Genomic DNA, 16,498 nt, shown 5'->3' with positions numbered 1-16,498 from the left:
TGAGAACAAAGAAGAGAAAGGGAAATCCCTCCCAGCAGCCTCAGAAACAGCGGATTAAAGCTCCACAATCAACTTGATGTACCCTGCATCTGTGGAATACATGAATAGAAAATGAATCATCCCAAATTGAGGAGTGGACTTTGGGAGCAACGATTATATATTTCCCCCCTTTTTGTGAGTGTGTATGTGTACGCTTCTGTGTGTGATTTTGTCTGTAAAGCTTTGCTTTTACCATTTATCCTAGGGTTCTGTCTGTCCATTTTTTTTTTTTTTTTACTTAAAAAAATACTTTTTTCTTAACACTTATTTTTTATTTTCATTATTTTATTTTATTTTATTTTATCTTCTTTCTTTCTTTCTTTTACTTCTCCCTTTTATTCTGAGCCATGTGGAGGACAGGTTCTTAGTGCTCCAGCCAGGCGTCAGGGCTGTGCCACTGAGGTAGGAGAGCCAAGTTCAGGACACTGATCCACAAGAGACCTCCCAGCTCCACGTAATATCAAACAGTGAAATTCTCCCAGAGACTTACATCTCAACGCCAAGACCCAGCTCCACTCAGTGACCAGCAAGCTACAGTGCAGGACACCCTATGCCAAACAATTACCAAGACAGGAACACCACACCATCCATTAGCACAGAGGCTGCCTAAAATCATAATAAGGCCACAGACACCCCAAAACACACCACCAGACATGGACCTGCACACCAGAAAGGCAAGATCCAGCTTCATCCACCAGAACACAGGCACTAGTCTCCTCCACCAGGAAGCCTACACAACCCACTGAACCAACTTTAGCCACTGGGGGCAGACACCAAAAACACAGAAACTACGAACCTGCAGCCTGTAAAAAGGAGACCCCAAACACAGTAAGTTAAGCAAAATGAGAAGACAGAGAAACACACAGCAGATGAAGGAGCAAGGCAAAAACCCACCAGACCTAACAAATGAAGAGGAAATAGGCAGTCTACCTGAAAAAAAAATCCAAATAATGATAGTAAAGATGATCCAAAATCTTGGAAATAGAATGGAGAAAATACAAGAAATGTTTAATAAGGACCTAGAAGAACTAAACAGCAAACAAACAGAGATGAACACCACAATAGGTGAAATTAACAATTCTCTAGAAGGAATCAATAGCAGAATAACAGAGGCAGAAGAACAGACAAGTGAACTGGAAGATAAAATAATGGAAATAACTACTGCAGAGCAGAATAAAGAAAAAAAAATTGAAAAGAATTGAGGACAGTCTCAGAGACCTCTGGGACAACATTAAATGCACAAACATTTGAATTATAGGGGTCCCAGAAGAAGAAGAGAAAAAGAAAGGGACTGAGAAAATATTTGAAGAGATTATAGTTGAAAACTTCCCTAATATGGGAAAGGAAATAGTTAACTCCAGGAAGCACAGAGAGTCCCATACATGATAAGTCCAAAGAGAAACACGCCAAGACACATATTAATCAAACTATAAAAAGGTAAATACAAAGAACAAATATTAAAAGCAGCAAGGGAAAAACAACAAGTAACACATAAGGGAATCCCCATAAGGTTAAGAGCTGATCTTTCAGGAGAAACTCTGCAAGCCAGAAGGGCGTGGCAGGACATATTTATAGTGATGAAAGAGAAAAACCTACAACCAAGATTACTCTACCCAGCAAGGATCTCATTCAGATTTGACAGAGAAATTACAAGCTTTACAGACAGGCAAAAGCTAAGAGAATTCAAATATGACAGCAAAGATCAATAAAACTAAAAGCTTGTTCTTTGAGAAGATAAACAAAATTCATAAACCATTAGTCAGACTTATCAAGAGAAAAAGAGAGAAGACTAAAATCAATAGAATCAGAAAAGAAAAAGGAGAAGTAACAACTGACACTGCAGAAATACAAAAGATCATGAGACATTACTACAAGAAACTACATACCAATAAAATAGACAACCTGGAAGAAATGGACAAATTCTTAGAAATGCACAACGTGCTGAGACTGAATGAAAACACTCCCATTTACCACTGCAACCAAAAGAATAAAATAGGAATAAACCTACCTAAGGAGGCAAAAGACCTGTATGCAGAAAATTATAAGAGACTGATGAAAGAAATTAAAGATGATACAAATAGAGAGATATACCATGTTCTTGGATTAAGAGAATCAACATTGTGAAAATGACTCTACCACCCAAAGCAATCTACAGATTCAATGCAATCCCTATCAAACTACCACTGGCATTTTTCACAGAACTAGAAAAAAATTTTTCACAATTTGTATGGAAACACAGAAGACCCCAAATAGCCAAAGCAATCTTGAGAAAGAAAAACGGAGCTGGAGGAATCAGGCTCCCTGACTTCAGAGTATACTACAAAGCTACAATAAACAAGACAATATGGTACTGGCACAAAAACACATTAATCATTAGAGAAATGCAAAGCAAAGCTACAATGAGCTATTATCTCACACCAGTCAGAATGGCCATCATCAAAAAATCTACAAACAGTAAATGCTGGAGAGGGCGTGGAGAAAAGGGAACCCTCTTGCACTGTTGGTGGGAATGTAAATTGATACAGCCACGATGGAGAACAGTGTGGAGGTTCCTTTAAAAACTAAAAGTAGAACTACCATATGACCCACTAATCCCACTACTGGGTATATACCCTGAGAAAACCATAATTCAAAAATAGTCATGTACCAAAATGTTCATTGCAGCTCTATTTACAATAGCCAGGATATGGAAGCAACCTAAGTGTCCATCAACAGATGAATGGATAAAGAAGATGTGGCACATATATATAATGGGACATTACCCAGCCATAAAAAGGAACAAAGCTGAGTTATTTGTAGTGAGGTGGATGGACCTAGAGACTATCATACAGAGTGAAGTAAGTCAGAAAGAGAAAGATAAATACCGTATGCTAACACATATATATGGAATCTAAAAAAAAAAAAGAAAAAGAAAAGAAGAAACAAATGATCAGAAGAACCTAGGGGCAAGATGGGAATAAAGATGCAGACCTACTAGAGAATGGACCTGTGGATATGGGGAGGGGGAAGGGTAAGCTGGGACAAAGTGAGACAGTAGCATGGACATATATACACTACCAAACATAAAATAGATAGCTAGTGGGAAGCAGCTGCATAGCACAGGGAGATCAGCTCGCATAGCACAAGGAGATCAGCTCGGTCCTGTGTGATCACCTAGAGGGGTGGGATAGGGAGGGTGGGAGGGAGGGAAACGCAAGAGGGAAGAGATATGGGAACATATGTATAACTGATTCACTTTGTTATAAAGCAGAAACTAACACACCATTGTAAAGCAATTATACTCCAATAAAGATGTTAAAAGAAAATGTTTTTTTAAATAAAAATGAACTCACAGTAGAAAAACCTAACAGTGAACTTAGCAAAGTCATCTTTAAGATGTTTGACTTTAAGGAAAATAGCTTGACTCTTCCCAGCCTGGACAATGTTTTGTTGATACCTATTAGCTAGTGCTAGAGCTTATACCTGACTAATATGAGCACCATCTGAGTTTCTGACCTTGATCTTTTTCCTGACATCTGAGATCCTGAGGGATGATATGGAGTGATAAATTTAGTTGTTCCTAGTACCTTTTGCAGATAATGTATAATCTTGGTAAATATTGCCTTGTTAGGTTTTTCAATAGTTAAGTTTTACCCTGCATCACCTATAGATCCTTATGTGAAGCCCCTTCTGTTAGAGAGCCTATTGTTTCTAATAACAGGATCAGCTGAGAATCTTGGATTTCTTTTCTAGAACTTATGCTCGTTTCTATTTGAAAAGTGACATTTATTTACCCCCTGTGGAGCTCTAATCTTACTATAATATCTCACTGCCACATTAACATAAAGGTCAGCACTTAGGGGGAAAGGTATGTCACAGGTATCTGACAAAAAGCATCAAAATAAAAGAAAAATGCTGCCAGGACAAAAACCATTTCCCTCCCAGAATTAATAAAAAAATAGTAACAAAGAAAGTAACCAGATGCTAACAAGTGATTACACCCACAGGTAACATTTACACAAAAAAGAACTTTGCCATCTGATGTAATCCGAGGCATTTCAGGAAAATATGTAAGTGTGAGCTCTGCCTTAGAGGACCCTACATGAGCTACCACACATCTGTTTCAGTTTCTAAATCTGATTAATTACAAACTGAGTAGCAATCTACTGGGTAAGGTATTTTTCATAAATACCTTATATAATCCTCATAAGAACTTCATGGAGTAAATGTTATTGCCTTGATTTTACAAATGATAAAATGAAGTTCAAAAAAGTTAGATGATTCACCTAAAGTCACACAGCCTGTAAGAGGAAAATCTGGAATTTAACTCTGGGATCTTGAGATCCAAACTGAATTCCCTTCCCACTGAACTAGGACTGGTTTCCACACATGAGGGCACAATTCCTTTGTGTCCAGACAGATGTAAGCAGACTACTGCTCAAGTTGTGACTGAATAATTTCAATTACGGGCACAAGAAATGGAAGAAAACGAGTAGAAGAGGGAGCAATGTGGCAGAAAGGATTTTTTTAAGTTTAAGAACAGTAATTAATGGTTTCTAAAAAGTTGAATTAAAGATAATAGCAATTTTCTTAAAAACTTTCTTTGTAATAGTTCTACATACTTCATTGTCTTTATCTGTCTCATTTATTCAAATTTCAGATCTTTCCATTTCTAACCTGGTACACCAATCAGGAAGTAACTGGTATCAATTCTTAAGAGGAAAAATATTTATACAGTATGAAATTTAGATCATCATATACTTATAGAACTGTACTAAGTTTGTCTGGAATTAACTAATTCTCACTCTTGGATGGGTACAGGTTGAAGTTAAATTAAGCTCTCTGAAGCCTACTTTCATAACGTCAAGTAACCAAACTTGGCTGAGAGTCATTTCTTTTATAGTTGCCCCTAATTTCTTTCGTTTCTTTAATCATTTCCACATGAAAAAAATTTTTCTTCTGGTTCTTAATGATAGAAAGCATCACTGAATATTAACAATTTACTAGATATGGTGCTGAATAGAAGGAAAATAAGAAAAATTGGAGAGAAGATAGCCAGATTATGAAAGATCCAACTCAAACTACACTCTAAAGCTATGTTCTCTTTACTGCATCGATGCATCTTTTAAGGCTGTTATGCCCGCATCACATCTTTTGTCTGATTTCTCTACCCCTGCATATTATAGTCACTTCTCAGTCATTTCACCCCCACTTCCAATTAAAAATCACAAAAGAATCACAGAATCTAATAATTTTGAGTCAAAAGGGACCTCTGAGATGTTATCCGCTTCCATGATGCATATAAAGGTAGCAGTGATAGCTATTTGTTGCAAGATTTGTAAAGTTGGGATTTGAATTTTCTTTTTTTAAATAAGGTGTAATTCAGAGATGGCAAATTAGGGTGAATCAAGAATCCCTCTGAAAACCCTCACATGTAAATTCAGCTTGTTAGAAGGAAAGGAATGAGATAAGGGGAAGGGAAAGAAGCATATCCATAATTTCCTTACATGTCGTGAGTTACTATAAAGTACTGAAGGAGGGGAGACACGTGTGTCATATAGAGAAATACCTATTATAAAATGGCCATTAAGAGACTTCATGGCTATAAGTAATGTTTTAAGTTTGCTTTTGACTCTGCTCCCCCTTTCTGTAGGATACTGTTTCTATATTGATCCAGGCAATGAAAAAAAACAGCTGTTGACACCTGTCAAATGTGTGGTAATATAGAAATGAGAAGAAAATGTTTACATAGCCCAAGCCAACTCTCATATTTCAAAAGGAAAATAAAAAATATAACTTTCAATCAATACTTCATCCAAATCCTCTCATCTAGCTTCTCAAATAAAAGTACACAGTCCTTTCAAAGACTATTTTGGAATACCTCACTTTGATTAGGCCTGTTTCCACCAAGAAATGCTCACAGAATACATCTGCTGGGTATGCAGTGTCCACATCAGATAAATGAGAATGTTTATGAAGCTTACCATTTTGAAGGAGTTGGACAACAGGTGGTCTGTTATTCCTGGAGTCAGAAGCCCTGTGTAGTGATCAGCTGGATTCTTCCCCTCTGCCACCCTTAACAAGAAGAAAAGTCTCTTCCTTCTCAGCACCACTATGACATTCCTCTTCCCTGGTTCTCATCACCACCTCTCCATCTTATTTCTCCATCTTCACTCTTTACCTTCTTTTCCACCTCCTCCATTCCCCAAAGCAGCCACTACCTTCTTCTCTCTGCCAAAACTCAACTGACACACAATATTTCAGTGAAGTCCATATTGATTGCCTGGTAACAAAAAATAAAATATAAACAATGCAGTCATGTTCCATTCTAGAGAATGTTCCATTCTAGGTCATTCATTGAATTTCAACAGTATATGAGCTATGTCTCTCCAAATGTCTGCAGTTACTTCAATCTTAAATGTTAGAAAGAAAACAAATCTTTAGGGCTGGCCTTGCATGAAAGCAGTGGACCCTTTCAGTGTGATTTGGGGCCCTAAAAGGGATGGTGGGGATTGTGGGAGGATGTCATGGATCTGAAAAATGGAAGAATAAATAATATAGAATCACAGAGCTACTAGAAACTTCAGAGATCACCTGGCCCAACTGCTTAATTTTTACAGATGCGAAGACAGAGTGCCATAGACTTTAAGAAATTGTTCAAGATCACCTTGCCGTTTAGAAGTTGCCAACTGTACAGCAGAAGCTAACACAACATTGTAAAGCAACGATACTCCAATAAAAATTAATTAAAAACAAGAAGCTGCCAAGAGTTAATTCTCCAATGCAGCAATATTTAGGCTTATTTTTTAATGATATTACTTCTGCAAAAAAAAAAAAGTCATACTATTAATACCATTAATACCATAAAACCAAATTCCTTTTTCTTTTACCCTAATAACTAGGCCTTGTTTTTGACCCACTTTATATCTTACCATTCTCTCTTTTATCTGGAATACATGTGACCTCCTAAAATCTTCTCATTTCATCTCCTTGGTTTAATGAATTTGGAAGTGACATTCATTCCCGCACTGGGCTCTGACCTTGTCCCTGCTATTCATTCACTCTGCTTAATCTTTCAGCTCGACATACAATGCCCCAAACAGCTTCCATTTTCCACCTCCAACTTTGTTTCTCCATTCACCTCATGGGGCCCTCAGAAATAAGTAGAAATAAGGTAGAGCTCTGCTTCTCTCCCAATCTCTGTCTGAACTTGCAGAAAACCTCATAGGATGGGCGTTACATTTGAAAGGATTCAGGGAGATAATGATCAGCATGGATTCCTTACACTGGGAACAACTCCTGGATTACAGACCCCTCATAACAAGGACCTCTACCCAGAAGTCCTAGTGTAAGTTTGTATACCAACAACTCTGACCCCAGAGCCAATGCAATGGAGACGCACAAAAATCTGAGTTGCCACACCCTCAACAAGTATTCCCTCAAAAATGTAACCTATCCCAAGCTGTGACTGACTCTAAAAGAATGCAAGTGCCTCTTCCCCACAGGTGTCTCTCCAGAAGGCATCTTGGGACCAGTTATCTTCACCATACTGCAGCCCACCATACCTCGCATTTCTGGTATCCTCTCTTGTGTCCTAAGCCCCTTCATGATTTAATCTCTTCTATACCTCTATCACTGGAACTGCTCTGTGCTTCCCCTCCTTTGTGTCTTCCCTAACAACCCTTTCCACAGGACCTCTCCTCATTGTCAGTCACTACCTAGGCACATCCACAACTGTGTCCCTCAGAATTGCTCCAGATTCAAAAGATTAAAGTCAGCCACCCCAGTCTCTTTTACTCTTCCTTCCATTTCTCTCACTCAGTTACCCTCCTTATACCTGCTTTTTATCCTAACCAGATCCACCAATCTAAAGACCCTCTCAGCTTTCTCCCAGTTAGCCTTTCTGTCTCATGTCCTTCCCTATCTGGCACATTGCTCTAAAAATAAAAAAAAAAAAAATTTAAAAATGCAGCCCACTATTCCTGGGCAATCCCATCCATTCCTATTGGATGAGACAATATCAAATATTTTGTCTCCAGCCCAGATATCCCTCTTAAACTCTAGGTTGATGCATTAAACTAACTGGCCTTTTCTTGCTGAAGATTTCATAGACACCAAAAATTCAACGTCTCCATAACTGAACCAAGTAATTCCCTAATAGACTTGTTTTCCTGAAATAGAGTGAGGTTCTGGCATCCAAAAGGGAGAAAACTGCTTTCATCAATACAATGACAACTGCCTGCCTGTTGAATAACGTAAATAGAAAATCCAAATCATAAACTATGCTTCATGACTGCCTTCCACTGCTGCTCATACCTCAAGAATGCACAGACTCAGATCCTTAGACAGTTATCGCAATAACTCTTAAGTAGGGCTGCTTTCAGACAATAGTGATAGAATTAACCAAAAAGATTGCAACTGTAGGGCTTCCCTGGTGGCGCAGTGGTTGAGAGTCCACCTGCCGATGCTGGGGACACAGTCTCGTGCCCCGGTTCGGGAAGATCCCACATGCCGCGGAGCGGCTGGGCCCGTGAGCCATGGCCGCTGAGCCTCCGCGTCCGGAGCCTGTGCTCTGCAACGGGAGAGGCCACAACAGTGAGAGGCCCGCGTACCGCAAAAAAAAAAAAAAAAAAAGAGTAGTTATGTAAGAAGAACAGGGAGAGATTTAATTAGGTCATTAGTGTGGGCCCTAATCTGACTGGTGCCCCTATAAGAGGAAGAGTTTAGGACACAGACATGTACAGAGGGAAGACCATGTAAAGAAACATGGAGAATATGGCCATCTACAAGTCAAGGAGAGAAGCATCAGAAGAAATCAACCCTACTGACACCTTGATCTTGGACTTTCAGCCTACAGAATTGTGAGAAAATAAATTTCTGTTGTTTAAGCCACCAATCTCTAGTACTCTGCCTTGGCAGCCCTAGCATATTAACGTATCATGTAAACAAATTTTTAAAAAGAAAAATTTAGATGGTGAAAATTGCTAGGAAGGAAATAAAACCGAGAGATTTGATAGCAAGGACAAAAGCTCAGAAACAGGGACCAGCCTAGCACATTCTAGGGGGGAAGAAAAAATTGGGATAGAAGGTCAAGGTGGCAGGAGATGAGGTCAGAGAGAGAGGCAGGACCAGATCCCAAAAGGCGTTTTTGCCCATTTTTCTACTTAAGGTTTTCATCTTTTTTGTATTGTTTTTAGGATGATTTGAATATTAATTGTATTAATTGTCTGTTATGACAGTCAAACCCAGCCATCTTTTTCTCTATGGATTCTGAATTTAGTGCCAGGCTTAAGAAGTCCTCTGTGTTACCCTAAGATTATAGAAATATCCATAATGCTGGTGACCAGAATGGGCTAATCCCTGTCCCCAACTCTTCTCTGGGTTGTAATCATTGAGTAAATTCATGGTGAGCCGAATCAGGAGCAAGTATTTATTAATGAATGCCCAATAACTCCCATAGTACTGAGCTCCCTGCCAAAACACTCATCTTGGACCTGAAGCCCAAATGGGGCTTTTCTAAGTCCAGAGCTTGGGAGAGTCAATCAAGTCTGTTAAGAAGATGACATAAATTCTTACCCAGCTGCCAGCTGCTCCACAGGCCCATCAACAGTAGGACAGAGAGGCCAAGAAAGCCCAGGAGAGTGAAGGTATCTGTGGGCCTGCTCCAGAAAGCAAACTCCAGCACTGACCCAGCTACAACTGTTATACAAAAGGAGGAAGCGGAGGGAGCACACTGTCCTTACCTACCCATGTTGTAGTCAGTGCAGGAGAGAGGACCCAGTCCAGAGGACATCAGACTCTTACCCATAAGATTAGCCACTCCTCCTCCCTTGGAGATGAGCATGTAAGGGATGGAAAGAAACACAGAAACCCCCTCTCAGGTACTTCCCAGAAAGGATGGAAGGGTTGGTGGCACTTCCTTTTCAGAGGGGCCACAGAAGAATATGGAGTGGGGAGTAAAAGAGTCTTCTGCTAGAATCCACCTAAATTTTCTGTTATTAATTTCAGAAATGATCACACTTTCAGGCTTTATACTAATAAATAAACATGCAAGCACATTCATCCCACTCCTCCACAAAGCTGCGGTTACCTGGTAGGTTGGGGCGGATGGGTGGGAAAAGGTTGTGAGCCATCCTGAAGGGCCATTTCTATGAGCTAGGTGAAATTGGCTATTTTAAAAGACTCTGCTGCACACAGAACATCACAGGCCCTCAGAATCTGCTTGAAACTTACATAGACTTGAGCCTATTTGGTTCTTCAGCAGCCATAGCCAGAATAGCAACAGCAGCAGAAACAGCAGTAAACTTTTATGGACCATCTACCGGGCACAGGTTGTAGGGTGCCAGGGAGAAAAGAGTCAAGTTCTGTCCCCAACTTCAAAGTCTAGTCAGGGAAATCACTGTGCTCGGAACCTGCCTTGTTTATAGATTTTTTCGGCAGGCGGACTCTCAACCACTGCGCCACCAGGGAAGCCTAGGAAGTCGTTTTTTATACCAGCAAACCTACTGGCCTTTACTACAAGATGAAAGGGTGCAAGGAAATTTTCCAAGAAATTATCTGGTGCACAGATGTAACTGAAATCCATATGGTAGGTAGAATTCTAAAGATGTGCCTCCTCCCACCCCAAGATCCATCCCCTGGCTATTCGACACTAACTTAGGCACTGCTATGAAGAGATTTTGCAGATGGAATTAAGTTTATTCATCAGCTGACCTTAAAATAGGAAGATTATCCTGGATTATCTGGGTAGGCCAAATGTAATCCCATGAGCCCTTAAAAGCAGAAGTGGAGGTGGGAGAGTCAGAGAGGTGTGGCAGAAGAGGTAAGCAGAGACCAGATGAGGCAGAAGGAAAGGTCAGAGAGATTAGAAACATGAGAAGGACTTGACCCATGGTTGCTGGCTTTGAAGATGGAGGAGGGGCACCATGAGTCAGAGAATGCGGGTGCCCCTAGAAACTAGTACACACTCTGTCCGACTGCCAACAAGGAAACAGATACCTCAGGCCAACAACTACATGCAACTGGACCTGGCCAAATCCTGAATGAGCCTGGAGGCAAGCTCATGCCCAGAGCCTCCAGATGCTTGCTGATGCCTTGTCTCAGCCCTGAGAGACTCAAAGCAGTCTTGGATGCTGTGACTGGATCTCTGTGCTACAGAACTATCAGATAGTAAGTGGGTGTTAAGCTGCTAAATTTGTGATAATTTGTTACGGCAACGGGAGAAAACTGATACAGCGCAGGAAAGTTACTCAACCAACCTAAACTCAACCCTAAGCTGGGTTTATCTGGAACCCAACTAAATCTCTCAGTGTTGGTCAGGATGTGCCCCAGGATGTCTGTGTATGTGAACCAAAAGAGCTTTCTGCTAGAGCCATATCCACAGAGACCAAGTATAGATGAAGTACCACTGCAGAAAACGGAGGTGTCTGGACCACCAAGGGCATCACTGCTGCACTGGACAAGCAGCACTGCAGAGATGTGCAGGACTGGTCTTCCACAGCAATCCTGAGTAGTCGTGGGCAAGGAACTGACCAGACCCCAGTTCTCTCTATATCTAGCATTGGAAATGGGCTGAGTCCCTCTTTGCACAGAGCTAACCCTGAAGTTCCTAGGCAATTTAAGTAGGAGAACCTCAAAAGAAAAATTTTGGTCTTCTTGCTGAGAAAATGTGTAGCAGTTCAAGCAAACAATTAAAAAGCAAAAATATGTCCCATATTTGAAAACAAAGTTTGTTGAGTAACCCATTCTGATAAACTGAAGAGAAAGATAGTAGGAAGATAATGGACAGAGGAGAGGAAGGAGAGCTTCAGAATGGAAGAAATCTAACATGAAAAAGTAAATGATTCATTTATACTAATTTTGATCTTTCTTTAATCAATAACCCCCAGCCCTGCAGCAATGCAAGCCAGTTAGGTCATCTGGCCAGGAGAGCAACCACTGAGAGGTAGATGGTTTTATGTGAGGTGATTCCACTTTAGAAATTCAGAGCCTGGAGAACAGAGCAGCATTTCTGCTCTGTGTACTGAGTCATGGGCGGGGGTGAGAGGATACCCTTCCAGTACGTAATTAAAGTACCGTGGGGGTGTTTGATCAAACTTCTTAGATAAACAGGATCTACATGTGAGAACACTTTCAAAGCTTGCATGTGGAGCTGTGCTAGAGACAGAGCAGCAGGTGGGCAGCCAGCCAACCACTCACACGGGACTGGAACTGATGATGTTCTGAAGTCTATGGGGCTCCTTGCAACTTCCCCCATTCGCTCAGCCCACTCAGACACAAACCTAAGTGAGGTGCCTCTCACCTGTGGGCTGCCACTACACAAACCCCAACTGCACATCTGATCTAATCTGCAGAGGGCCTTTCATATAGAGAACACGCTTGCTCAAGCACACCTCCCTCATGGGAAAATGGCATCTCTGCTCAAAACCATGATTTTCTCTTGGGAACTCTCAAATTGTCTGCTCTCACTACAACGATAGAATCATGGACTTGTTTAGAAAGCTGACAGCCATCTCTATCTATTCATCGAGTCAACTGTTTGACCCAAGGGATCTATGAGTATTGTGATCATCCAATTGTACTCCAGGCCCCCGTCTGCGCACGACGGATAGCAGTTAGAGTGCCTTTGATCTCCTCAGCCCCTGAACTTTGTTGACGTGGGCTCCAAGCCCTCAAGTCTTACCCTTTCCCTGGTACCCTGGGGTCTCCTGTTCCACTGAATGGATGCTGACCTCTCTCACTGCAGACTCTATCATTATAGTTGTTGCTCTGTTCAATACAAGTGTGACCACTTGACAGTGAGCCCTTGCTCTCACCAGAGCTAAGAAACCAGCCCTTGGCAGCTGCAAGCCTGGCCATCATGACTTCTACTTCCCTACCCCTGTCATTGCTGATTCACTGCTCCAGCTCAGAGTCAATCCCCAAAGAAGGCCTGGTATTGTAATTCACAGTGTTCTTTACCAAAGAACCAGGGAAATGTTTCCCAAGGCTAGGCCAGAATGCAGAAAGTAACACCATCTTGAGATCAACCCCAAAGTGATCCTCCCGGACACCCTAGGGAAACAAGTCTTCCTTTACATTGTACCAGGCATTGTTCTCTTCTTGTCTAAAAGTGGTAGGGATTCATGCCAACGAGCAGGCAACTTCTTGAGCAAGCGTGGTATTATAGATGCTCTAGGTTACAGCACAAAGTAAGGACAGTTTTTGGTAAACCATAATTGTTGGAAAGAACCAAGGAATTCCCCAGCTGGGATTAGGGGTAACACCTCCTAAAGCCTTACTGTGGATTCTTTTGATTGAGCTTAAAGGAAAGGGAAAAACAGAACTGTTCATTTGGTTATTTGGTTTTCCCTTCTGACAAGCTGCCAGATTACTTTCATGAAGCATTTGCTGTCCCAAGGCAACTATGCTTTCTGTGTAGAACCCTAGACAGTGATAAGTCTAACTGCAAACAAAACAAGAAACTTCATGGGAAAAAAAAGCAAAAAATTAGCTGAAATAATCACATTGCATCAGCAAGCAAGTTTATAACCTAGAACAGTAAAGGTTGAAAGCAAAATAACATATTAAGTTAATAACATGGAAAAGCTTTGAAGTAGTTTAGTCCTGACAATGCCCCAGGGTACTCTATTACAAGAAAACACCTAGGTTCTTTAGAAATTTCCCGAGGTCAATGGCAGAACCAAGAAAAAAAACCTCACTTTTATCATTTATGCATATGATAAATCTGGGAAATACTGGATCAAAAACCTTTCACATCTCTTCCTTCCTCCCACCTTAAGATGTAGGTCTTATGGGAATAAGCATGTTTGGAAGGACGTGGCAGTGGACGGACTTGAGTAAACCTGAAGGTCTTGTTTGCTTTTCTGAAGGCATCTGAATATGCCAGTGTTTTCCTAAACTGAGTGGGAAGCTAGAGGAGCTATGAATATAGCTAGGAGGAGAGACGTTGGTATGGATCAAGACTGGCAAAACAAATAGATTTCTCAAGCCTATGAAATGTCCTTGGACTACTGATCTCTGGAATTCAACTGCAGGTCACCCTATTGTCCTGCCTAGAGTTTATACATGGCTACTAAAAATGATTCTCCTTAGACAATATGGGGTCTCTGTTAGGCCATATCTAAGCTTCCCCTATTACGGTTTCTCTGCTACCTCACCACAGGTTTCTTCCATTTAATACAGAACACTCCACCTTCTACTATAAGATAAAGGTCAGAGTCAAAACCAAAAAGTTTCACAAAAACAATAACTGCCTTGTTCCCCACAACCTCTATCTACCCCATAACCTCCCCAAAGGGAAAAAAATGCAAGAAGGGAGCTTGGTTTGAATGGAAATTGATTAAACTATTTTTTTCCAGTTTCAACACTATTTTTTTTTTTAAACTCTTGGTTTCTGGTGACCTTTCAAATACAGAATAATTAAATGCTGAAGTTGTTATAATTGAAAAACCTAAAGTTAAAAGCCATCTAACAATTCTGCCAACTCTTATTTATGAGCCCCCTATTGGATGCCCCTTCCAGGTATGTCCCCCCATCTTTCATTTTCTGAACCTCTCTCCCAGGCTATCTACAGATCAGGCTATCCTCTCACTTTGTTATTCAGAGTAATTCACCTCTCCCTTTGTTTTCCTTCTCCCCAGGACACTCACCAAAAAGGCCCACCAAGGTAATTTTTCTAAGCAAGACACTATTTACCTAAGATGGACTTTTGCTATGCCAGGGAAGGTAGAAGTGGCTGTAGTTGTTTTTTGTTTTGAATAACATTCTTTTTTACTACACACACAAGCATTAAAAAATATATATGTATACATATATATTCAACTATTAAACATATATTCAGCTATTAAAGGTATTGTCCTTGACAAGTGGAATTTAAAGTGAGGAGCGTTTCTTTTTCTACAGTGTGTGTCTGTGTATGTTGTAAAAGACTGTTTTTAATGATTAGGTTCTACTTTACAATTAAAAAAGAAAAAAACATTGTCAATGGCAACAGAAATCTGGGACTAATCCTTCTTCTTCTTCTGTTTCCCCACATCCTATCCATCTGTAAGGCCCACCTCCAAAATGTCACACCCCCTCCACTTCTCTCTTTCTCCACTGCTACCCTCGTTTACGACCCACCACTTCTTTTTTTCTTTTTTTAATTTTTATTGGAGTATGTTTGCTTTACAATATTGTGTTAGCCTCCACTGCACAACAGAACGAATCAGCCGTACACATACAGATATCCCCTCCCTTTTGGACTTCCCGCCCATTTAGGTTACCACAGTGCCTCAGGTAGAGTTCCCTGTACTATACAGTATGTTCTCATCAGTTGTCTATTTTATACATAGTATCAATAATGTATATGTGTCAATCTCAGTCTCCCAATTCCTCCCACCCCACCCCTTTCCCCCTTGGTATCCATACATTTGTTCTCTATGTCTGTGTCTCTATTTCTGCTTTTCATATAAGATCATCTACGCCATTTTTCTAGATACCATATATATGCATTATTATACGATATCTGCTTTTCTCTGACTTACTTCACTCTGTATGACACTCTCTACAACTCACTACTTCTAACTTGGACGCCACAATAGCCTCCTAATGAGTGCACGCTTTCACTCTTACAATTCATTCTCTGCATAGCAGAGAGATTTTTAAAACATGCCATGACACCTCCCTACTGAAAATTCTTTGGAGGCTTCCCAAGAAAACCCCTTCCCAAGGTGCTGCGGGACCTGGTCCTCACCTCCTCTCTGCCTTCACATCCAGCCACGCTCCCTCTTTTTCACTGCGCTCTAAACACACTAGTTGGAGCACATCAAACGCATTCCTTGCTTATCCTGCTTCATGGGGCTGGTTTCTTCTTTACATGTCTTAGCTCCAACGGCATCTCCTCAGTAGGCCCTCCCTAAGCACACTATCTGAAATAAGTCATGATATTATTCTCTACTGAGGTACTAATAACAACCTCTAACTACTTGATTACTCATTATCTGTACCTCCAACGGAATGCAAGTCCCATGGGGTACAGACCACGTCTGTTTTGTTCTCTGCTGTATCCTCTACAGACTAATATGACATGTGGCTAAGAGCAATGTATGGATGAATAAATGAATGAATGAATCACCTTCTCTTTGGAAGTTGTTGTGCTAGGAACTTTACATATAGGCATAAAAATATGACTTGCACCTTTTAGGATCTTACCCTCAAACAGGAGGAATAAGACTTGTGATTAAATAATGACAAAATGTTGTAGGAACTCAGAAGAGGAAGAAATGCTAGCTAAGATAACTGAAGGCTTTGTGGATGAGTGGGTAGTTGAGATGATGGGTACTGAGGGATGGGTAAGATCTCACAGGATGCAAATTGCAATATTCCAGGCAGAATGAGCAAAGACACGAATACATAAAGTACAAAGCACACTTGTGTAGTGTGGGTTAAGTGGGGAAAGGCAGACTGGGGCCAGATTTTTGAAGGTCATGAATACCAG

General features: G+C 40.7%; 1 long non-coding RNA gene across 1 annotated transcript in view; it reads right to left on the bottom strand.

Moving 5' to 3' along the window:
* Positions 1-16,498, bottom strand: part of LOC112391618 (uncharacterized) — a 309,696-nt gene that overhangs the window by 252,013 nt on the left and 41,185 nt on the right. Inside the window, exon 4 of the long non-coding RNA XR_003001532.1 lies at positions 6,003-6,301. This is a non-coding gene — a long non-coding RNA (uncharacterized LOC112391618). The remainder of the gene's footprint in view (positions 1-6,002; positions 6,302-16,498) is intronic.

This window comes from Neophocaena asiaeorientalis, unplaced genomic scaffold (assembly GCF_003031525.2).
Source record: "Neophocaena asiaeorientalis asiaeorientalis breed wild unplaced genomic scaffold, Neophocaena_asiaeorientalis_V1.1 scaffold305, whole genome shotgun sequence".
NCBI lineage: Eukaryota > Metazoa > Chordata > Mammalia > Artiodactyla > Phocoenidae > Neophocaena > Neophocaena asiaeorientalis.
This window is presented reverse-complemented; position numbering and strand designations above follow the sequence as displayed.